The sequence below is a fragment of the Nerophis lumbriciformis genome, linkage group LG37 (assembly GCF_033978685.3).
Source record: "Nerophis lumbriciformis linkage group LG37, RoL_Nlum_v2.1, whole genome shotgun sequence".
Classification (NCBI taxonomy): Eukaryota; Metazoa; Chordata; class Actinopteri; order Syngnathiformes; family Syngnathidae; genus Nerophis; species Nerophis lumbriciformis.
The window spans coordinates 13,586,480-13,613,140 of record NC_084584.2 but is presented as its reverse complement, the minus strand read 5'-3'; the positions used below and the strand labels follow the sequence as shown (position 1 = coordinate 13,613,140).

The 26,661-nt window shown below is 39.0% G+C and overlaps 1 protein-coding gene and 1 long non-coding RNA gene across 8 annotated transcripts in view; one reads left to right on the top strand and one right to left on the bottom strand.

Moving 5' to 3' along the window:
- The window catches only part of runx1t1 (RUNX1 partner transcriptional co-repressor 1), a 362,940-nt gene that overhangs the window by 189,555 nt on the left and 146,724 nt on the right, over positions 1-26,661 (top strand). The gene's annotated exons all lie outside the window — the stretch shown is intronic.
- Positions 1-26,661, bottom strand: LOC133577343 (uncharacterized). Its single transcript, XR_009811718.1, has 4 exons — positions 26,560-26,661; positions 2,516-2,603; positions 360-426; positions 1-174 (listed from the first exon to the last, which is right to left on the bottom strand). It is a non-coding gene; the product is annotated as an uncharacterized lncRNA (long non-coding RNA).

Here is a 26,661-nt window from a genome sequence, read left to right as displayed (position 1 = left end):
AGCTAACTTTCCACACACACACAGAAATGGGCCGCCATGACAGAAGCTTATTTCATGTCAGGCTGACCTCCGCCAAGGTTCCATTGATCCCTCAGCATTGTGCTCCTTCTACCAGCAGCCTCATATCGCCACTGATGGCGTGATCAGCGCGGCCCTCCCGGAATGTCTGCACAGCTGCGACAGGAGGAGGGGGGGTGGAGATGAATTAGATGAAGTGATGGAAGAAAGCGTGGAGTGCAAAGGTGAGCACTTTACTGCTCGGCAGATGGAACGATTGATGGGATGGAGGAAGGGGTGGTGAAAGAGGACGTGTGGAAGGGGGAGGAGTCTAGCAGCACTGTACTATACTTACTACGCACCCAGGAGGAGATTAATGGGCGTGCTCCTCTTCGTCACGCTGGCACCGCCTCGTAAAGCAGCACACATCTGGCACACACGGGAAGAATGGTGGCAGCGGGGGGTTGTTAGGTGCCCGTGTGTGTGTGTGTGTGTGTGTGTGTGTGTGAGTGTAGTTTTTCCTGATAGACACCATGAGTCCCCAAAAGTGTATAAAAAAAAAACGAAGAGCGGTCATTTTTGTGTTTGTGTGCGTTTTACTAATGATTTCCAATGTTGCAAAAATGTGTAGAATAAAAATTAAAATACAACATTTCTGTCAACGAAGATTTGCGTCAGCCTTTGATAGTAGGCTAATATCAGAGGTGGGTAGTAACGCGCTACATTTACTCCGTTACATCTACAAACCCCGTGTCCATATGAGTTGGGAAATTGTGTTAGATGTAAATATAAACGGAATACAATGATTTGCAAATCCTTTTCAACCCATATTCAGTTGAATATGCTACAAAGACAACATATTTGATGTTCAAACTGATAAACTTTTTTTTTTTTTTTGCAAATAGTCATTAACTTTAGAATTTGATGCCAGCAACACGTGACAAGGAATTTGGGAAAGGTGGCAATAAATACTGATAAAGTTGAGGAATGCTCATCAAACACTTATTTGGAACATCCCACAGGTGAACAGGCAAATTGGGAACAGGTGGGTGCCATGATTGGGTATAAAAGTAGATTCCATGAAATGCTCAGTCATTCACAAACAAGGATGGGGCGAGGGTCACCACTTTGTCAACAAATGCGTGAGCAAATTGTTGAACAGTTTAAGAAAAACCTTTCTCAACCAGCTATTGCAAGGAATTTAGGGATTTCACCATCTACGGTCCGTAATATCATCAAAGGGTTCAGAGAATCTGGAGAAATCACTGCACGTAAGCAGCTAAGCCCGTGACCTTGGATCCCTCAGGTTGTACTGCATCAACAAGCGACATCAGTATGTAAAGGATGTCACCACATGGGCTCAGGAACACTTCAGAAACCCACTGTCAGTAACTACAGTTGGTCGCTACATCTGTAAGTGCAAGTTAAAACTCTCCTATGCAAGGCGGAAACCGTTTATCAACAACACCCAGAAACGCCGTCGGCTTTGCTGGGCCTGAGCTCATCTAAGATGGAGTGATACAAAGTGGAAAAGTGTTCTGTGGTCTGACGAGTCCACATTTCAAATTGTTTTTTGGAAACTGTGGACGTTGTGTCCTCCGGACCAAAGCGGAAAAGAACCATCCGGATTATTATAGACGCAAAGTTGAAAAGCCAGCATGTGTGATGGTATGGGGGTGTATTAGTGCCCAAGACATGGGTAACTTACACATCTGTGAAGGCGCCATTAATGCTGAAAGGTACATACAGGTTTTGGAACAACATATTTTGCCATCCAAGCAACGTTACCATGGACGCCCCTGCTTATTTCAGCAAGACAATGCCAAGCCACGTGTTACATCAACGTGGCTTCATAGTAAAAGAGTGCGGGTACTAGACTGGCCTGCCTGTAGTCCAGACCTGTCTCCCATTGAAAATGTGTGGCGCATTATGAAGCCTAAAATAGCACAACGGAGACCCCCGGACTGTTGAACAACTTAAGCTGTACATCAAGCAAGAATGGGAAAGAATTCCACCTGAGAAGCTTCAAAAATGTGTCTCCTCAGTTCCCAAATGTTTACTGAGTGTTTTTAAAAGGAAAGGCCATGTAACACAGTGGTGAACATGCCCTTTCCCAACTACTTTGGCACGTGTTGCAGCCATGAAATTCTACGTTAATTATTATTTGCAAAAAAATAAATAAAGTTTATGAGTTTGAACATCAAATATCTTGTCTTTGTAGTGCATTCAATTGAATATGGGTTGAAAAGTATTTGCAAATCATTGTATTCCGTTTATATTTACATCTAACACAATTTCCCAACTCATATGGAAACGGGGTTTGTACTTGAGTAACTTTTGGGATAAATGGTACTTCTAAGAGTAGTTTTAATGCAACATACTTTTACTTGAGTATATTTATAGAGAAGAAACGCTACTTTTACTCCGCTCCATTTATCTACATTCAGCTCGCTACTCGCTACTGATTTTTATCGATCTGTTAATGCACGCTTTGTTTGTTTTGGTCTGTCAGACAGACCTTCAAAGTAGGATCTATGCATGCCTGCGTTTCACCAATCAAATACAGTCACTGGTGACGTTTGACTCCGTTTCACCAATCAGATGCACTGCAAAACAACAAGAAGCTTAAGCTTACATGAACTCAACGTCAAATTTGAGAGAGCACATGGCGGTAAGTAACGTTAGTAGACATTTTGGCTGTCACCTTAGGCTGATGTTAGCTTCCCTGCTATAATCACTGTCAAATGTACATCGTGTGGGGACATTTATTAATGCACGCAGCCTTATAGAGAGACAGACAAAGACACACACACACACACACACACACACACACACACACACATACGCATGCATACAAACACCAATCAGAAGTGCACAGTGTGTTCCCAGGTGCAGCCCACACCTATCAGTTTATGGTTTGCGTAAAGGCTAACTTGTTATTTTCCTTTGTAATCTCTGCTTACTGAGCCTATGGTGCTGTTAAGTTATTGTGGCTCAATTTGCCTTAATTTTTTTACGTTAATGTATTTTTATTTAATATATATTATTGTTTTAGTTGCTTAAGAGATATTCCTGGCTCTGAATTTGCTCCTTGCTATGTTTATGTTTTTATGCATTATTTGTTGCCGTCATTAAACGAACAGGTTACTCATCAATTACTCAGTACTTGAGTAGTTTTTTCACAACATACTTTTTACTTTTACTCAAGTAAATATTTGGGTGACTACTCCTTACTTTTACTTGAGTAATAAATCTCTAAAGTAACTGTACTCTTACTTGAGTACAATTTCTGGCTACTCTACCCACCTCTGGTTAATATACACTATATTGCCAAAAGTATTTGGCCACCTGCCTTGACTCACATATGAACTAGAAGTGCCATCCCATTCCTAACCCATAGGGTTCAATTAATCAATCAATCAATCAATGTTTACTCATATAGCCCAAAATCACGAGTGTCTCAAAGGGCTGCACAAGCCACAACGACATCCTCGGCTCAGATCCCACATCAGGGCAAGGAAAAACTCAACCCAATGGGACAATTTATACACCTGTGGCCCCCACCCCAAGTGATTCCCTTGTTCTGACTTGGTAGCGACAGCAAAACCTGGAGAGGCATGATTGGGAGAAACAGCCGTCCGGATCTGAACCCGAGTGGTGTTTTTATTGGACTTTTGTGCTCGCCACAGATTATGGATAACATGTTCAGGCATAAGGGTGTCCATATGTGCACTTGGCACCAGGACCCCCTAGGCCGCAGTTCAATGATCGACTTTGTAGTTGTATCATCGGATTTGGGGTCTGATGTAGGGTTGTACGGTATACCGGTACTAGTATAGTGCCGCGATACTAATGAATCATATTCGGTACTATACCGCCTCTAAAAAGTATCCCTCCCTTTTTTTTTTTGCGGGCATGACAGCACGTCGTCACGTCGTATCATTGTCCGGTTTACGAGCAGACGAGCATGTTCGGCAGCACACAATCACTGAGTACTTACAAGCAGACAGTGTGTAGACAGAAAAGGGAGAACGGACAAATTTTGGCTTAAAAACTAACGATAAATGTGAAGTTACACTAAACGCCTTCAAGAAGAGGTGCTTTAAGACATGGCTATCAAGCTAGCGGCTAACGTCCAGCCGCAGTCTGCAGTGTTTTAGCTACTTCTAAATCACTAATCCTCGTCTCCATGGCGACAAATAAAGTAAGTTTCTTACAAGTAGCATTATCACTGCAGGACGAGGAATAGCTAAACATGCTTCACAATGTAAACAAGCGCCATTGGTGGATATACACCTAACGTCCACTGTAATGATACCAAGTACAGGAGCGTATGTAGACGATACTAAGATGATTACATCGATATTTTTTAGCATCACAAAATATTTTTTCGTTTTTTTTAGTTTTTTTATATACAGTATATATATATATATATATATTATGTTTATAAAGTCAGGACATATGTCGCTGGACACATGAGGACTTTGAATATGACCAATGTATGATCCTGTAACTACTTGGTATTGGATCGATACCCAAATGTGTGGTATCATCCAAAACTAATGTAAAGTATCAAACAAGAGAAGAATAAGTGATTATTACATTTTAACAGAAGTGTAGATAGAACATGTTAAAAGAGAAAGTAAGCAGATATTAACAGTAAATTAACAAGTAGATTAATAATTAATTTTCTACCGCTTGTCCTTCATAATGTTGACAATAATAGAATGATAAATGACACAATATGTTACTGCATATGTCAGCAGACTAATTAGGAGTCTTTGTTTACTTACTAATAAAAGACAAGTTGTCTAGTATGTTCACTATTTTATTTAAGGACAAACTTACAATAAGAAACATATGTTTAATGTACCATTAGATGTTTTGTTAAAATAAAGACAATAATGCAATTTTTTGTGGTCCCCTTTATTTAGAAAAGTATCAAAGTATCGAAATACATTTTGGTACCGGTACCAAAATATTGGTATCGGGACAACCCTAGTCTGATGTTTTGGACACGTGGGCTTTCCACCGATCACCACTTGATGGTGAGTTGGCTCCAATGGTGGGGGAGGATGCTGGTCAGACTTGGGAGGCCCAAACGCTTTGTGAGGGTTTGTTGAGAACGTCTGGCAGAGTCTACCGTCAGAGAGAGTTTTAATTTCCACCTCCAGGAGAACTTTAAACATGTCACAAGGTAGTCTCTGGACGTTGAGTCCGAGTGGACCATGTTTCGTGCCTCTAATATCGAGGCGGCCGATTGGAGCTGTGGCCGCAAGGTGGTTGGGGTCTGTCGTGGCTGTAATCCCAGAACCTGCTAGTGGACACCAGCGGTGAAGGATGCCGTCAAGCTGAAGAAGGAATCCGATTGGGTCTTTTTGGCGGAGGCAGCAGACAGGTACCGACTGGAGAAACGGCGTGCGGCTTTGGCGATTGCATAGGCAAAAACTCGGACATGGGAGGAGTTCAGGAAAGCCATGCGAAACACTTTCCGGACGGTTTCGAAGCGATTCTGGACCACCGTCCGTCCCCTCAGGAAGGGTAAGCAGTGCACTGTCAACACCGTGTATGGTGGGGATGGTGTGCTGCTGACCTGGACTAAGGATGTTGTGGATCAGTGGAGGGGATTCTTCGAAGACCTCCTCAATCCCATCGCCGCTTCTGCGTAAGAAGCGGTGCCTGGGGAATCTGTGGTGGACTCTCCCATTTCTGGGGCTGAGGTTGCCGAGGTAGTAAAAAGCTCCGCTCGGAGTTCCTTAAGGCTCTGGATGCTGTGGGGCTGTCTTTGTTGACGAGAGTCCGCAGCATTGCGTGGACATCAAGGGCGGTGCCTCTCGATTGGCAGACTGCGGTGATGGAGGGAACCGGAGGGTGTGCTCCAACTGTCGTGGGATCACACTCCTCAGCCCTTCCGGTAAGGTCTATTCAGGTGTACTGGAGAGGAGGTTACGCCGGATAGTCGAACCTAGGATTCAGGAGGAGTGGTATTGTTTTTGTCCTGGTCGTGGAACAGTGGACCAGCTCTATACTCTCGGCAGGGTCTATTCAATTCAATTAAATTTATTGTCATTGTCACAAAGAACAACGAGGGTCAGGGCGGGGAGGGGATCAAGTTTGGTGGCTGCAGGATCTCAGCTTTTTGTAGATGATGTGGTTTTGCTGGCTTCATCTGACCAGGATTTTCAGCTCTCACTGGATCGGTTCGCATCTGAGTGTGAACCGACTGGGATGAAAATCAGCACCTCCAAGTCCGAGCCCATGGCTCTCTCCCGGAAAAGACGGGAGTGCCATTTCTGGGTTGTGGAAGAGATTTTACCTCAAGTGGAGGAGTTCAAGTACCTAGCGGTCTTGTTCACGAGTGAGGGAAGGGTGGATCATGAGATCGCTGCGGCATCTGCAGTAATGCGGACGCTGTATCGATCAGTCGTGGTGAAGAAGGAGCTGAGCCGGAAGGCAAAGCTCTTAATTTACCGCTGGATCTACGTTCCCATCCTCACCTATGGTCATGAGCTTTGGGTTATGACCGAAAGGACAGGATCACGGGTACAAGCGGCCGAAATGAGTTTCCTCCGCCGAGTGGCGGGGCTCTCCCTTAGAGATAGGGTGAGAAGCTCTGTCATCCGGGAGGAGCTCAAAGTAAAGCCACTGCTCCTCTACATGGAGAGGAGCCAGATGAGGTGGCTCGGGCATCTGGTCAGGATGCCACCCGAACACCTCCCAAGGGAGGTGTTTCGGGCACGTCCGACCGGTAGGAGGCCACGGGTAAGACCCAGGACACGTTAGGGACATACTTGCCAACCCTCCCGATTTTCCCGGGAGACTCCCGAATTTCAGTGCCCCTCCCGAAAATCTCCTGGGACAACCATTCCCCCGAATTTCTCCCGATTTCCACCCAGGCAACAATATTGGGAGCGTGCCTTAAAGGCACTGCCTTTAGCGTCCTCTACAACCTGTCGTCACGTCCGCTTTTCCTCCATACAAACAGCGTGCCGGCCCATTCACATAATATATGCGGCTTTAAAACACACATAAGTGAATGCAAGCCATACTTGATCAACAGTCATACAGGTCACACTGAGGGTGGCCGTATTAACAACTTTAACACTGTTACAAATATGTGCCACACTGTGAACCCACACCAAACAAGAATGACAAACACATTTCGGGAGAACATCCACACCGTAACACAACATAAACAGAACAAATACCCAGAATCCCTTGCAGCACTAACTCTTCCGGGATGCTACAATATACACCCCCGCTACCACCAAACCCGCCCCCCATCTCCCGAATTCGGAGGTCTCAAGGTTGGCAAGTATGGTTAGAGAGACTGTTTCCCAACTGGCCTGGTAACACCTCGGGGTCCCTCGGGAGGAGCTGGACAAAGTAGCCGGGGAGAGGGATGTCTTGGCTTCCCTGCTTCGGCTGCTGCCCCCGCGACCCGACCTCGGATAAGCGGAGGAACACTGATGGATGGATGGATAGCATACAAAATATTATGACAATAATACAACCATCAGGCAAAACCTTGCAACTAACTGTCAAAAGTCGCTTGTCATTTTTCTAACATTTTGATGATGTGAATATTTCATTTGTCTACGTGTACCTAATGAAATGACCACAATGTTTAATCACGTTGAATATTGAAGTGTGCAGTCTTCCCCCATTTCTCACGCATGATACATTAATAAAATATTAACTAGATGTGTTTTTTTTACTGCTGCCAGATGCTCTGACATATAGCTGATGATAGCTTCACGCACAAACACTCACACACACACAGACACACACACACACACACACACACACACACACACACACACACGCACGCACGCACGCACAACCACGTACCCCCCTCGCGACCTTCCCCCAGCTGTTTAAAGTGCAGGAGGAGGAGGAGGAACATAAAGAGGTCCTCTCTAATGCACCATCTCCGCTAAAAAGCACTTTTTCATCTTTATTACCTCCGCCAAGCAACATTGCTCTCAGGGCTCTTTGCCGTTTGCTGGCGAGATGACACAAAATCGACACAACCACGATTCTACCGACTTTGTAGGACAGACAAACGACTCCATGATTATTTTGGTGCCAATCTGGAACAAAAAATGCAGCAGATTTGATTTGAGGACTACGGAGCCCCTAAAGGGACATGGGGGAAATTTTTATTTTTATAAAAAAAATTTTTATTAGTATTATTTTTTTAGACATGTATCAGAAAGTAACAAGAATGTTTTTATAAAGTTATAAAAAAAAAAATTTTTTTAATTTTAATTGTTTTTTTTGTTTTTTTTAGACATGTATCTCTTGCGCACAAGATACATGTCTAAAAAAATATTATTTTTTTTTAATTATAAAAAAATGTTTTCCCCCCATGTCCCTTTAGGGCATGGGTGTCAAACTCTGGCCCGCGGGCCAAATTTGGCCCGCCGTGTAATTTCATTTGGCCCTTGAGGCAATATCAAATTAACATTAGAGCTGGCCCGCCGGTATTATACAGCGGCAGTGTCACCGCTAATACTCATACTTGCCAACCCTCCCGATTTTCCCGGGAGACTCCCGAATTTCAGTGCCCCTCCCGAAAATTCTCCTGAATTTCTCCCGATTTCCACCCGGACAACATTATTGGGGGCACTGTCGTCACGTCCGCTTTTCCTCCATAAAAACAGCGTGACAGTCCAGGCACATACTATATGCGGCTTTACACTCACACAAGTGAATGCAACGCATACTTGGTCAACAGCCATACAGGTCACACTGACGGTGGCCGTACAAACAACTTTAACACTGTTACAAATATGCGCCACACTGTGACCCCACACCAAACAAGAATGACAAACACATTTCGGGAGAACATCCGCACCGTAACACAACAGAACAAATACCCAGAACCCCTTGCAGCACTAGCACTTCCGGGACGCTACAATATACACCCCCCGCTACCACCAAACCCCGCCCCCGCCTACCAAGTTAATGTTGATATTTACCTCAGAAGGCTGCAAATAGAAAAGAGGCATTCAATTTTTTATTTAAATTGTATTTAATATACCATTTATGTTTTTTCGTTTGTTTTTTGAAAGCTGATTTTGCACTATTAAGTTATATAAGCGTTGCTTGTTCCATATTCAGTGTTAAAGCAAATCAGTGTAGCAAACTGAGCAATATTTAACGTTTTATTCATGCACTTTCTCTTGCTACTTCAAGGCTTGAATGTTTGATTCGTTCATTATTGTTATTTTATTTTCAAATTTATTATTAGCCTGTGGAAAAAGTTTATTTTGATATTTACCTCAGAAGGCTGCAAATAGAAAAGAGGCGTTCAATTTTTGTTTACATTTTATTTGATATGCCATTGATATTTTTTTATTATTATTAATATTATTTGAAACTCGATTTTGCATGTCACTATAAAGTTATATAAGCCTTGCTTGTTCAATATTCAATGCAAAACTTGTTTGGGTCCCTATTAAAAGGTTAATTTGTTCAACCTTGGCCCGCAGCTTTGTTCAGTTTTAAATTTTGGCCCACTCTGTATTTGAGTTTGACACCCCTGCTTTAGGGGCTCCGTAGAGGACGATGGAAAACAAGATAAAATGTGTTTTTTTCTGGGAATTTTTTTTTCTTTTTCTGTCAATTAATTTCACACATTTTCTGCGTGTGCAATTTCCTTCCAGACGTCATCAAAGCAAGGCCGACTGAACCCACACTTGCCAACCTTGAGACCTCAGATTTCGGGAGGTGGGGGGGAGTGGGGGCGTGGTCGGGGGGGGGCGTGGTTGGTGCGTGGTTAAGAGGGGAGGAGTATATTGACAGCTAGAATTCACCAAGTATTTCATCCATCCATCCATTTTCTACCGCTTATTCCCTTCGGGGTCGCGGGGGGCGCTGGAGCCTATCTCAGCTACAATCGGGCGGGAAGCGGGGTACACCCTGGACAAGTCGCCACCTCATCGCAGGGTCAACACAGATAGACAGACAACATTCACACTCACATTCACACACTAGGGCCAATTTAGTGTTGCCAATCAACCTATCCCCAGGTGCATGTTTTTGGAGGTGGGCGGAAGCCGGAGTACCCGGAGGGAACCCACGCAGTCACGGGGAGAACATGCAAACTCCACACAGAAAGATCCCGAGCCTGGGATTGAACCCCAGACTACTCAGCACCTTCGTATTGTGAGGCAGACGCACTAACCCCTCTTCCACCGTGCTGCCCAAGTATTTCATACATATATATATATATATATATATATATATATATATATATATATATATATATATATGTATATATATATATATGTATATATATATATATGTGTATATATATATATATATATATATATATATGTGTGTATATATATATATATATATATATATATATATATATATGTATATAAATTGTTGCGTTTTGGACCAGTTGTTCCTCCCAGGGAATTCAAGTCACAAGTCGCTCCCAAGCTCTTTACGACACTTAAAGCTGAGTAGAAAAACCACCAGAGACAGAATAGGTATTTTGTAATATATTTGCAAAGCTTTGCATATATACATTGAGACCAGTCCAGCATAGAACATTCAATCGCCCTGCTAAGATGGTCTGCCCCCCCGAAAAACTCTCTCCCCTCTTAAGTCCCTGGCAGTCATGTCTCTCTAGCCAAAACAAATGCCCATTATCTCTCTTTATAACATTCCTCATTCAAGGTTAAGCACACAGTGTTGCAGACAACCAAAAGACCACAATTGGAAGAAAAACACTAGCTGTTTTGTAATATGATTATGAAATAAAAAGAAGTAACACTTAAATTCGGATATATGTAAATATCTGCCTCCGACAATATATATATATATGTATATATATGTATATATATATATATATATATATATATATATATATATATATATATATATATATATATATATATATATATATATATATCTCTACATCCTGAAAATATGCAAACAAATCTGTGTTTAGATAATTGATACTTCAAACTTGCATAAATATAACATGAATATAAGATAACTTGGCTTCTGAGAGCTTCAAATTGTAATGAATAAAATGGTAAAGTTGTTGATAAACAAGCAATTCTTTTAATAATTAAATATGGTCATTTTAAATGAATTGTTATGATAATTAAAATTAATTATTTCAAATATGTTTATATTAATGTACCGGTATAATTCTATGGCTGGATGTAATAAGGAGTCAGAAAAAATACAAATAAAAATACAATTAATTTTGATGTTTTTAGCAAAATATAGTAAAAATGTATTTCGTTTTTTTTATTTTTTTATTAATAAATATATGTATTTTTGGGTAAGATAAACATAATACAATTTATCTCTAGTCTGGAAGATTTAGTTCTTGTCACCCTGTTGTCCTCCCGTCGTGAAAAAAGGCTGTCCTCACTCAGGTCCTCATGGAGCTGGAGGGGACGTGGCCTCCAGCTCCGGCTGAAAATCGGGAGATTTTCGGGAGAATATTTGTCCCGGGAGGTTTTCGGGTGAGGCGCTGAATTTCGGGAGTCTCCCGGAAAATTCGGGAGGGTTGGCAAGTATGACTGAAGCTCACTTATTTGGTGAGAGTTTATTTGAAACATGCATGCATACAACATGATACATTTTGAATCCTAATAAACACAAACACACAGCAGAATTGATTGACACCATGTTCTCCATGGGCTTATTCCCACTGATCACACAACCCACAAGAATCACACTTATTGACAACATATTTTGTAACATTGTAGATCAGACTGTAACTGGAGGCTTGTTTGTGAGTGACGTCAGTGTTCATGGTGTACAATATTAACTGCAACACATCCAAACATGTAAATAGTGAATATTATCGTCGAGCCACAACAGAAAGATCATTAACGGCACTAAAGAATGATTTAGCGAAACAAAACTGGGATTCCCTTTTTTTCAAACGCCAGATATAAATGCAGCTTATAATTTATTTCATGACATTTTTTTCTCACTTTATGATACACACTGCCCCATCAAAAAAATGCACTATAACTAACTCCACAAAAACTCCATGGATAACCAAAGGGCTTGCAAAAGAAAAATGATTAATGTAGGACTTTTTTTAGGCATCAAACCATAGAAACAGAACAAAAGTACAAATATATAAAAAGAAATTAACCAGCATATTAAGAGCAAGCAGAAAATAATACACCACCAAACTATTAATCCAAAAGAAAAATGATATAAAGGGAATTTGGAAGGTATTAAAGGGGAACATTATCACAATTTCATCCATCTATCCATCCATCTTCTTCCGCTTATCCGAGGTCGGGTCGCAGGGGCAGCAGCCTAAGTAGGGAAGCCCAGACTTTCCTCTCCCCAGCCACTTCGTCCAGCTCCTCCCGGGGGATCCCGAGGCGTTCCCAGGCCAGCCGGGAGACATAGTCTTCCCAACGTGTCCTGGGTCTTCCCCGTGGCCTCCTACCGGTTGGACGTGCCCTAAACACCTCCCTAGGGAGGCGTTCGGGTGGCATCCTGACCAGATACCCGAACCACCTCATCTGGCTCCTCTCGATGTGGAGGAGCAGTGGCTTTACTTTGAGCTCCCCGCGGATGGCAGAGCTTCTCACCCTATCTCTAAGGGAGAGCCCCGCCACCCGGCGGAGGAAACTCATTTCGGCCGCCTGTACCCGTGATCTTGTCCTTTCGGTCATAACCCAAAGCTCATGACCATAGGTAAGGATGGGAACGTAGATCGACCGGTAAATTGAGAGCTTTGCCTTCCGGCTCAGCTCCTTCTTCACCACAACGGATCGATACAGCGTCCGCATTACTGAAGATGCTGCACCGATCCGCCTGTTGATCTCACGATCCACTTTTCCCTCACTCGTGAACAAGACTCCTAGGTACTTGAACTCCTCCACTTGGGGCAGGGTCTCCTCCCCAACCCGGAGATGGCACTCCACCTTTTCCGGGCGAGAACCATGGACTCGGACTTGTAGGTGCTGATTCTCATCCCAGTCGCTTCACACTCGGCTGCGGACCGATTCAGTGAGAGCTGAAGATCCTGGCCAGATGAAGCCATCAGGACCACATCATCTGCAAAAAGCAGAGACCTAATCCTGCAGCCACCAAACCGGATCCCCTCAACGCCTTGACTGCGCCTAGAAATTCTGTCCATAAAAGTTATGAACAGAATCGGTGACAAAGGGCAGCCTTGGCGGAGTCCAACCCTCACTGGAAACGTGTCCGACTTACTGCCGGCAGTGCGGACCAAGCTCTGACACTGATCATACAGGGAGCGGACAGCCACAATCAGACAGTCCGATACCCCATACTCTCTGAGCACTCCCCACAGGACCTCCCGAGGGACACAGTCAAATGCCTTCTCCAAGTCCACAAAGCACATGTCGACTGGTTGGGCAAACTCCCATGCACCCTCAAGGACCCTGCCGAGAGTATAGAGCTGGTCCACAGTGCCACAACCAGGACGAAAACCACACTGTTCCTCCCGAATCCGAGGTTCGACTATCCGGCGTAGCCTCCTCTCCAGAACACCTGTATAGACCTTACCGGGAAGCGTGAGGAGTGTGATCCCACGATAGTTGGAACACACCCTCCGGTTCCCCTTCTTAAAGAGAAGAACCACCACCCCGGTCTGCCAATCCAGAGGTACCGCCCCCGATGTCCACGCGATGCTGCAGAGTCTTGTCAACCAAGACAGCCCCACAGCATCCAGAGCCTTAAGGAACTCCGGGCGGATCTCATCCACCCCCGGGGCCTTGCCACGGAGGAGCTTTTTAACTACCTCAGCAACCTCAGAATGGTTAAAACCATTAAAAATCAGTTCCCAGTGGCTTATTATATTTTTCGAAGTTTTTCTCAAAATTTTACCCATCACGCAATATCCCTAAAAAAAGCTTCAAAGTGCCTGATTTTAACCATCGTTATAAACACCCGTCCATTTTCCTGTGACGTCACATAGTGAAGCCAACACAAACAAACATGGCTGAAAGAACAGCAAGCTATAGCGACATTAGCTCGGATTCAGACTCGGATTTCAGCGGCTTAAGCGATTCAACAGATTACGCATGTATTGAAACGGATGGTTGTAGTGTGGAGGCAGGTAGCGAAAACGAAATTGAAGAAGAAACTGAAGCTATTGAGCCATATCGGTTTGAACCGTATGCAAGCGAAAACGACGAAAACGACACGGGAGAAAGCGAGGACGAATTCTGCGATCGCCTTCTAACCAACGATTGGTATGTGTTTGTTTGGCATTAAAGGAAACTAACAACTATGAACTAGGTTTACAGCATATGAAATACATTTGGCAACAACATGCACTTTGAGAGTGCAGACAGCCCAATTTTCATCAATTCAAATCAAATCAAATCAACTTTATTTATAGAGCACATTTAAAATTTACCACAGGGGTAGCCAAAGTGCTGTACAATGAGCAGGTTAAAAGATAAAACGAGTACCGAGCAAACACAACACAAACAGAACACGATAAAAAATAAATAATTAAAATAGAATTAATAAAAACATAAAAACATAAAAACAGGATCACAGCAGGTGTATTATGGGGCGCCATTGCAGGATGGATATCACTCAGTGTTAAAAGCCATGGAATAAAAGTATGTTTTTAAGAGAGATTTAAAAACAGGAAGAGAGGAGGCTTGTCTAACACTCAGGGGTAGGTCGTTCCAGAGCTTGGGAGCAGCAACGGCGAAAGCTCTGTCACCTCTAAGCTTCAGCCTTGTGTCAGGGACCGTCAACAGCAGCTGATCGGCTGATCTTAAGGATCGGGTGGGGCAGTAAGGCTGAAGGAGGTCGGAGAGATAGGTTGGCGCGAGGTTGTTTAGACATTTAAAAACAAATAAAAGGAGTTTAAAATGTATACGGTAACGCACAGGGAGCCAGTGAAGGGACGCTAAAATAGGGGTGATGTGCTCACGTCTGCGGGTCTGTGTTAGCAGACGAGCAGCAGAGTTCTGCACGAGCTGCAGGCGGGCGAGGGAGGCCTGGCTAATGCCTACATACAGGGCATTACAGTAATCAAGACGAGTCGAGATAAAAGCGTGGATTAATTTCTCAAGATCATGTCTTGATAGAAGCGGTTTCACTTTCGCTATTTGGCGTAATTGATAAAAGCTTTTTTGAACGACGCTGCTGATTTGTTTTTCGAATTTAAAATCTGAGTCAAACTTTACCCCCAGGTTTGTGACAGAGTCGCTGAGATACGGGGTCAGAGTGCCGAGGTCAACGTTGGGGGAGGGAGAGCGACTTGGACCGAACAACATAACTTCTGTTTTATCTTCATTTAGGCTCAGGAAGTTAGCTGAAAGCCAGACTTTGATGTCGTGCAGGCAGTCAATAAGACGTTGAACCGTGTTATTTTGTGCCATGGGAAAATAAATCTGGCAATCATCGGCATAAAAATGAAATGCAATACTGTACTTCCTAAAAATAGAACCAAGGGGGAGAAGGTAAAGCGCAAATAAAATTGGGGCAAGGATTGAGCCCTGGGGGACCCCATGTGGTAAAGGAGCTGTGGACGACATAAAACTGTCTACTTTTACACAAAAACTCCTGTCGGTTAGGTACGACCGGAACCAGTTGAGGGCGGCGCCCTTAATGCCCACACAGTTCTCAAGACGAGTGATTAAGGTGGCGTGGTCGACGGTGTCGAACGCAGCAGACAGATCTAAATTAATATATTCTGTAGACATACCCTCATGTCAGCAGGCCAGGGAAGGTAGGGTCAATATTCTTCTCTTGATCATCTTCGGGACGGTGTGAGCCAAGACATCCAGGGGGTTTAGCTCGCTCGTCTGCGGGAACAAACTGCCGCCATTGCTTGCCGTGCTACCGAGGTCCTTTGTCCCTGAATTGCTCACACACTCCGGCAGATTCAATGGGGGTCTGGCGGCAGATTTCTTTGACTTTATCGTTGGAAATGCATCTGCTTTGAGTGTCGCAGGATATCCACACATTCTTGCCATCTCTGTCGTAGCATAGCTTTCGTCGGTAAAGTGTGCGGAACAAACGTCCAATTTCTTGCCACTTTCGCATCTTTGGGCCACTGGTGCAACTTGAATCCGTCCCTGTTCGTGTTGTTACACCCTCCGACAACACACCGACGAGGCATGATGTCTCCAAGGTACGGAAAACAGTAGAAAAAACGGAAAATAACGGAGCTGATTTGACTCGGTGTTTGAGAAAATGGCAGATTGCTTCCCGATGTGACGTCACATCGGGAAGAGCGAATATTAGAAAGGCGTTTCATTCGCCAAAATTCACCCATTTAGAGTTCGGAAATCGGTTAAAAAAATATATGGTCTTTTTTTCTGCAACATCAAGGTATATATTGACGCTTACATAGGTCTGGTGATAATGTTCCCCTTTAAATAGAATTATTGGGCATGGTTCAAACAGTCCTTGTTATTCGGAGTTTTTTGTTGAGAACGACAAAATCATAAGTGACAAGAAGATGATTGCGGACAGCTTCAACATGTTTTTTGTTAATATTGGGCCTGAGCTGGCAAAAAAAAATCCCAATTAATGATAAACAGCCCATGGAACTTATCTTTATTCGATGTTCCTTACTCCGACTGTCGAAAAGGAAGTCTTAGAGGTTATTCAGAAAAGCAAGAACAAAACATCATGTGACATTTATGACCTCGACATGAGGACGGGTCCGGAACGTAGCGGAAGAAATCATCAAACCAATCACACACATCTGCAATTTATCTTTTCAACTTGGACAATTTCCTTCAGAAATGAAACTCTCAAAAGTCATCCCCATCTTCAAATCTGGAGACAAACGCCACTTCACAAATTACCGGCCCGTCTCCCTTCTGCCACAGTTGTCAAAAATATTGTAACAATGATTTGATAATAGACTTCGTGGCTTCATTGGAAAGCACAAATTATTATCCGATTGTCAATATGGGTTCCGACAAAATATCTAATAGAGAACATTACTAATGGTATCGAGAAAAACAAATTTGTTACAATTACTATTTACTTCATTACAATTACTACTTACTCCATTACAATTACTATTTACTTCATTACAATTACTATTTACTTCATTACAATTACTATTTACTTCATTAAAATGATATTTACTCCATTAAGATTACTATTTACTCAGTTACAATTACTATTTACTTCATTACAATTATTTACTTCATTACAATTACTATTTACTCAATTACAATTACTATTTACTACGTTACAATTACTATTTACTTCATTACAATTATTTACTTCATTACAATTACTATTTACTCAATTACAATTACTATTTACTCCGTTACAATTACTATTTACTTCATTACAATTATTTACTTCATTACAATTACTATTTACTCAATTACAATTACTATTTACTACGTTACAATTACTATTTACTTCATTACAATTATTTACTTCATTACAATTACTATTTACTCAATTACAATTACTATTTACTCCATTACAATTACTATTTACTTCATTACAGTTACTATTTACTTCATTACAATTACTATTTACTTCATTACAATGATATTTACTCCATTAAAATTACTATTTACTCCATTTCAATTACTATTTACTTCATTACAATTATTATTTACTGCATTACAATTACTATTTACTTCATTACAGTTACTATTTACTTCATTACAATTACTACTTACTCCATTACAATTACTATTTACTTCATTACAATTACTATTTACTTCATTAAAATGATATTTACTCCATTAAGATTACTATTTACTCCGTTACAATTACTATTTACTCCGTTACAATTACTATTTACTTCATTACAATTATTTACTTCATTACAATTACTATTTACTCAATTACAATTACTATTTACTCCATTACAATTACTATTTACTTCATTACAGTTACTATTTACTTCATTACAATTACTATTTACTTCATTACAATTATATTTACTCCATTAAAATTACTATTTACTCCATTTCAATTACTATTTACTTCATTACAATTATTATTTACTGCATTACAATTACTATTTACTTCATTACAATTACTATTTACTCAATTACAATTACTATTTACATCATTACAGTTACTATTTACTTCATTACAATTATATTTACTCCATTAAAATTACTATTTACTCCATTTCAATTATTATTTACTGCATTACAATTACTATTTACTTCATTACAATTACTATTTACGTCATTACAGTTACTATTTACTTCATTACAATTATTTACTTCATTGCAATTACTATTTACTTCATTACAATTACTATTTACTTCATTACAGTTACTATTTACTTCATTAAAATTACTATTTACTTCATTAAAATGATATTTACTCCATTAAAATTACTATTTACTCCATTACAATTAGTAGTTAGCCAATTACAATTATAATTAGACTGTAATTACTGTTTACCAGACTTTATTATTGAAAAAGTAGGAAACGTTTGTGTATTTTTTTGTCAACAATATTCCTCTGACTTCTTTTTCTAACACACACACGCACACACACACACACACACAGACGTACGCACACACACAAAGAAACACACACACACAGACACAGACACACAACAATGGCTAATGGCCTTTAAAAGGTTATGAAATATGGATGTTTCCTCCCGCATGTTAGATGAAGTGTAATTGTAGGAGCAAAGATGCGTTCAAGGACATCAGTGATGTTAATGAAATGAACAAGCAGTATTGTAGGATTATATAAACAATTATTTAGTTAAATTATTGTCAATATTTCACTTTTGTGTTGTCCATGTACTTGTTCTCCCACTGCAAGTGTCATGGCCCACTTTAATACCTTCTTTTTAATAAAGTACTTCATCAGCTTCATCCTCAATGTAGTGTACAGGAGACACACACTCCAACTATTATTATATGCTGTCTTACACACAGTACTCATGTAGTACTCAACATGTTGTACTCACCTAGTAATCACATAGTAAACATGTAGTACTCATGTAGTACTCAACATGTTGTACTCACCTAGTAATCACATAGTAAACATGTAGTACTCACGTATTAAACATGTTGTACTCACATAGTAAACATGTAGCACTTATGTAGTAATCACATAGTAAACATGTATTACTCACGTAGTACTCAACATGTTGTACTCACCTAGTAATCACATAGTAAACATGTAGTACTCACGTACTAAACATGTTGTACTCACATAGTAAACATGTAGCACTTATGTATTAATCACATAGTAAACATGTAGTACTCACGTAGTACCCAACATGTTGTACTCACCTAGTAATCACATAGTAAACAACAAACGTTGTAAACATGTAGTACACACGTAATAATCACTTTGTATACATGTAGCACTCACGTTATAATCACTTTGTATACATGTAGTACTCACGTAATCACGTTGTAAACATGTAGCACTCACATTATAATCACGTTGTAAACATGTAGTACTCACGTAGTACTCAACATGTTGTACTCACCTAGTAATCACATAGTAAACATGTAGTACTCACGTAATAATCACGTTGTAAACATGTAGTACTCATGTAGTAATCACTTTGTAAACATGTAGCACTCACGTAATAATCACGTTGTAAACATGTAGTACTCACGTAATAATGACTTTGTAAACATGTAGTACTCACGTAGTAATCACTTTGTAAACATGTACTACTCACGTAATAATCACGTTGTAAACATGTAGTACTCACGTATTAATCACGTTGTAAACATGTAGTACTCATGTAATAATCACTTTGTAAACATGTAGTACTCACGTAATAATCACTTTGTAAACATGTAGTACTCACGTAATCACTTTGTAAACATGTAGTACTCACGTAATAATCACGTTGTAAACATGTAGTACTCATGTAGTAATCACTTTGTAAACATGTAGCACTCACGTAATAATCACGTTGTAAACATGTAGTACTCACGTAATCACTTTGTAAACATGTAGTACTCACGTATTAATCACGTTGTAAACATGTAGTACTCATGTAATAATCACTTTGTAAACATGTAGTACTCACGTAATAATCACTTTGTAAACATGTAGTACTCACGTAATCACTTTGTAAACATGTAGTACTCACGTAATAATCACGTTGTAAACATGTAGTACTCATGTAGTAATCACTTTGTAAACATGTAGCACTCACGTAATAATCACGTTGTAAACATGTAGTACTCACGTAATAATTACTTTGTAAACATGTAGTACTCACGTAGTAATCACTTTGTAAACATGTAGTACTCACGTTGTAAACATGTAGTACTCACGTAATAATCACGTTGTAAACATGTAGTACTCACGTAGTAATCACTTTGTAAACATGTAGTACTCACGTAATAATCACTTTGTAAACATGTAGTATTCACGTAATAATCACTTTGTAAACATGTAGTACTCACGTATTAATCACGTTGTAAACATGTAGTACTCACGTAATAATCACGTTGTAAACATGAAGTACTCACGTAATAATCACGTTGTAAACATTTAGTACTCACGTAACAATCATGTTGTAAACATGTAGTACTCACGTAATAATCACGTTGTAAACATGTAGTACTCATGTAATAATCACGTTGTAAACATGTAGTACTCACGTAATAATCACTTTGTAAACATGTAGTACTCACGTAATAAACATGGTGTAAACATGTAGTACTCACATAATAATCACTTTGTAAACATGTAGTACTCACGTAATAATCACTTTGTAAACATGTAGTACTCACGTAATAATCACTTTGTAAACATGTAGTACTCACGTAATAATCACTTTGTAAACATGTAGCACTCACGTAATAATCACGTTGTAAACATGTAGTACTCACGTAATAATCACGTTGTATACATGTAGTACTCACGTAATAATCACTTTGTAAACATGTAGTACTCACGTAATAATCACTTTGTAAACATGTAGTACTCACGTAATAATCACTTTGTAAACATGTAGTACTCACGTAATAATTACTTTGTAAACATGTAGTACTTACGTAATAATCACTTTGTAAACATGTAGTACTCACGTAATAATCACGTTGTAAACATGTAGTACTCACGTAATAATCACTTTGTAAACATGTAGTACTCACGTAATAATCACGTTGTAAACATGTAGTATTCACGTAATAATCACTTTGTAAACATGTAGTACTCACGTAGTAATCACGCTGTAAACATGTAGTACTCACGTAATAATCACGTTGTAAACATGTAGTGCTCACGTAATAATCACGTTGTAAACATGTAGTACTCACGTAATAATCACGTAAACATATACTACTCACGTAATAATCACATTGTAAACATGTAGTACTCACGTAATAATCACTTTGTAAACATGTAGTACTCACGTAATAATTACGTTGTAAACATGTAGTACTCACGTAATAATAACGTAAACATGTAGTACTCATGTAATAATAACGTTGTAAACATGTAGTACTCACGTAATAATCACTTTGTCAACATGTAGTACTCACATAATAATCACGTTGTAAACATGTAGTACTCACGTAATAATCACGTTGTAAACATGTAGTATTCACGTAATAATCACTTTGTAAACATGTAGTACTCACGTATTAATCACGTTGTAAACATGTAGTACTCACGTAATAATCACGTTGTATACATGTAGTACTCACGTAACAAACAATAATAATAATAAACATGATTCTGATAAACGCCGACAGACTTAGTTTTTTAATTTTCTCACATTTGTGCTAACATTTCGTGGTCTTCGTTTCTCGGACTTGGAGGATTAAATCGAGAGAAACTGCTCTTTAGTCCCAGGGGGGAAAAGGCTCCTGAGTTGGCATAATGACATGCTAATGTCCAACCTGCTTATTAATTCCTTTGTGCTGTGACTGCCTGCACTTAATTAAATCACCTTTTTAGACGTCTGCTTTACAAGCACATCATTATGATGATGATGGTGGAGTCTATGACCCACACAAGCACCTTTTTCTTTGGGAATGTTCGAGATTTCAACCTGTTGTTTATATTGCACTTTTTTTCTTCTTTTTTTTTTACATATTAATATGAATAAATAGGGTTTTGTCTCTAATGGAATAATAACCATTATTTTTATCAGCATCCACATGCAAAATGTGTATTTATAGTTGAATATTTTAATATTGCAGTTGTTGCAAAGTCATGGAAAATAATACAATTGCTATCATGCTACACAAACGCTAACACATACCTTACAAACGTTAACATACTTCACAAACGCTAACACATACCTTACAAATGTTAACATGCTTCACAAACGCTAACACATACCTTACAAATGTTAACATGCTTCACAAACGCTAACACGTACCTTACAAACGTTAACATGCTTCACAAACGCTAACACATACCTTACAAATGTTAACATACTTCACAAACGCTAACACGTACCTTACAAATGTTAACATGCTTCACAAACGCTAACACATACCTTACAAATGTTAACATGCTTCACAAACGCTAACACGTACCTAACAAATATTAACATACTTAAGAAACGCTAACACATACCTTACAAATGTAAACATACTTCACACACGCTCACACATACCTTACAAATGTTAAGATACTTCACACACGCTAACACATACCTTACAAATGTCAACATACTTCACAAACGCTAACACATACCTTACAAATGTAAACATACTTCACAAACGCTAACACATACCTTACAAATGTAAACATACTTCACAAACGCTAACACATACCTTACAAACGTTAACATACTTCACACACGCTAACACATACCTTATAAATGTCAACATACTTCACAAACGCTAACACATACCTTACAAATGTAAACATACTTCACAAACGCTACCACATACCTTACAAATGTAAACATACTTCACAAACGCTAACACATACCTTACAAACGTTAACACGCTTCACAAACGCTAACACATACCTTACAAACGTTAACATGCTTCACAAACGCTAACACATACCTTACAAACGTTAACATACTTCACAAACACTAACACATAACTTACAAATGTTAACATACTTCACAAACGCTAACACATAACTTACAAATGTTAACATACTTCACAAACGCGAACACATACCTTACAAATGCTAACATACTTCACAAACGCTAACACATACCTTACAAATGTAAACATACTTCACAAACGCTAACACATACCTTACAAATGCTAACATACTTCACATACCTTACAAATGTAAACATACTTCACAAACGCTAACACATACCTTACAAATGCTAACATACTTCACAAACGCTAACACATACCTTACAAATGCTAACATACTTCACAAACGCTAACACATACCTTACCAATGTTAACATACTTCACATACCTTACAAATGTAAACATACTTCACAAACGCTAACACATACCTTACAAATGCTAACATACTTCACAAACGCTAACACATACCTTACAAATGCTAACATACTTCACAAACGCTAACACATACCTTACAAATGCTAACATACTTCACAAACGCTAACACATACCTTACCAATGTTAACATACTTCACATACCTTACAAATGTAAACATACTTCACAAACGCTAACACATACCTTACAAATGCTAACATACTTCACAAACGCTAACACATACCTTACAAATGTTAACATACTTCACAAACGCTAACACATACCTTACAAATGTTAACATGCTTCACACACGCTAACACATACCTTACAAATGTTAACATGCTTCACAAACGCTAACACATACCTTACAAATGTTAACATACTTCACAAACACTAACACATACCTTACAAATGTTAACATGCTTCACAAACGCTAACACATACCTTACAAATGTTAACATACTTCACAAACGCTAACACGTACCTTACAAATATTAACATACTTCACAAACGCTAACACATAACTTACAAATGTTAACATACTTCACAAACGCTAACACATACCTTACAAACGCTAACACATACCTTACAAACGTTAACATACTTCACAAACGCTAACACATACCTTACAAATGTTAACATACTTCACAAACGCTAACACATTCCTTACAAATTTTAACATGCTTCACAAACGCTAACACATACCTTACAAATATTAACATACTTCACAAACGCTAACACATACCTTACAAATGTTAACATACTTCACAAACGCTAACACACACCTTACAAATGTTAACATGCTTCACACACGCTAACACATACCTTACAAATGTTAACATGCTTCACAAACGCTAACACATACCTTACAAATGTTAACATACTTCACAAACACTAACACATACCTTACAAATGTTAACATGCTTCACAAACGCTAACACATACCTTACAAATATTAACATACTTAAGAAATGCTAACACATACCTTACAAATGTAAACATACTTCACAAACGCTAACACATACCTTATAAACGTTAACATACTTCACAAACGCTAACACATACCTTACAAATGTTAACATACTTCACAAACGCTAACACATACCTTACAAATATTAACATACTTAAGAAATGCTAACACATACCTTACAAATGTAAACATACTTCACACACGCTAACACATACCTTACAAACGTTAACATACTTCACAAACGCTAACACATACCTTACAAACGTTAACATACTTCACAAACGCTAACACATACCTTACAAACGTTAACATGCTTCACAAACACTAACACATACCTTACAAACGTTAACATACTTCACAAATGCTAACACATACCTTACAAATATTAACATACTTCACAAACGCTAACACATACCTTACAAACGTTAACATACTTCACAAACGCTAACACATACCTTACAAATGTTAACATACTTCACAAACGCTAACACATACCTTACAAATGTTAACATGCTTCACAAACGCTAACACATACCTTACAAATATTAACATACTTAAGAAATGCTAACACATACCTTACAAATGTTAACATGCTTCACAAACGCTAACACATACCTTACAAATGTAAACATACTTCACAAACGCTAACACATACCTTACAAACGTTAACATACTTCACAAACGCTAACACGTACCTTACAAATGTTAACATGCTTCACAAACGCTAACACATACCTTACAAATATTAACATACTTCACAAACGCTAACACATACCTTACAAACGTTAACATGCTTCACAAACGCTAACACATACCTTACAAACGTTAACATACTTCACAAACGCTAACACATACCTTACAAACGTTAACATACTTCACAAACGCTAACACGTACCTTACAAATGCTAACATACTTCACAAACGCTAACACATACCTTACAAATGTTAACATGCTTCACAAACGCTAACACATACCTTACAAATGTTAACATACTTCACAAACACTAACACATACCTTACAAATGTTAACATGCTTCACAAACGCTAACACATACCTTACAAATATTAACATACTTAAGAAATGCTAACACATACCTTACAAATGTAAACATACTTCACAAACGCTAACACATACCTTATAAACGTTAACATACTTCACAAACGCTAACACATACCTTACAAATGTTAACATACTTCACAAACGCTAACACATACCTTACAAATATTAACATACTTAAGAAATGCTAACACATACCTTACAAATGTAAACATACTTCACACACGCTAACACATACCTTACAAACGTTAACATACTTCACAAACGCTAACACATACCTTACAAACGTTAACATACTTCACAAACGCTAACACATACCTTACAAACGTTAACATGCTTCACAAACACTAACACATACCTTACAAACGTTAACATACTTCACAAATGCTAACACATACCTTACAAATATTAACATACTTCACAAACGCTAACACATACCTTACAAACGTTAACATACTTCACAAACGCTAACACATACCTTACAAATGTTAACATACTTCACAAACGCTAACACATACCTTACAAATGTTAACATGCTTCACAAACGCTAACACATACCTTACAAATATTAACATACTTAAGAAATGCTAACACATACCTTACAAATGTTAACATGCTTCACAAACGCTAACACATACCTTACAAATGTAAACATACTTCACAAACGCTAACACATACCTTACAAACGTTAACATACTTCACAAACGCTAACACGTACCTTACAAATGTTAACATGCTTCACAAACGCTAACACATACCTTACAAATATTAACATACTTCACAAACGCTAACACATACCTTACAAACGTTAACATGCTTCACAAACGCTAACACATACCTTACAAACGTTAACATACTTCACAAACGCTAACACATACCTTACAAACGTTAACATACTTCACAAACGCTAACACATACCTTACAAAGTAAACATACGTCACAAACGCTAACACATACCTTACAAATGTTAACATACTTCACATACCTTACAAAGTAAACATACGTCACAAACGCTAACACATACCTTACAAATGTTAACATACGTCACATACCTTACAAATGTAAACATACTTCACAAACGCTAACACATACCTTATGAACATATTTACAAATGCTAACATAAAGATGTGTTATAAGTACTTTTCAAAAACAATTACTAAATAAATCCAAAGTTACTCACCAATTACTCGGTACTTTAGTAGTTTTTTTTGCTTAATACTCTAATAGGTGAGTAGTGTATTTAAGTGGCTACTTTTTACTTTTACTTGAGTACAGTTTATTT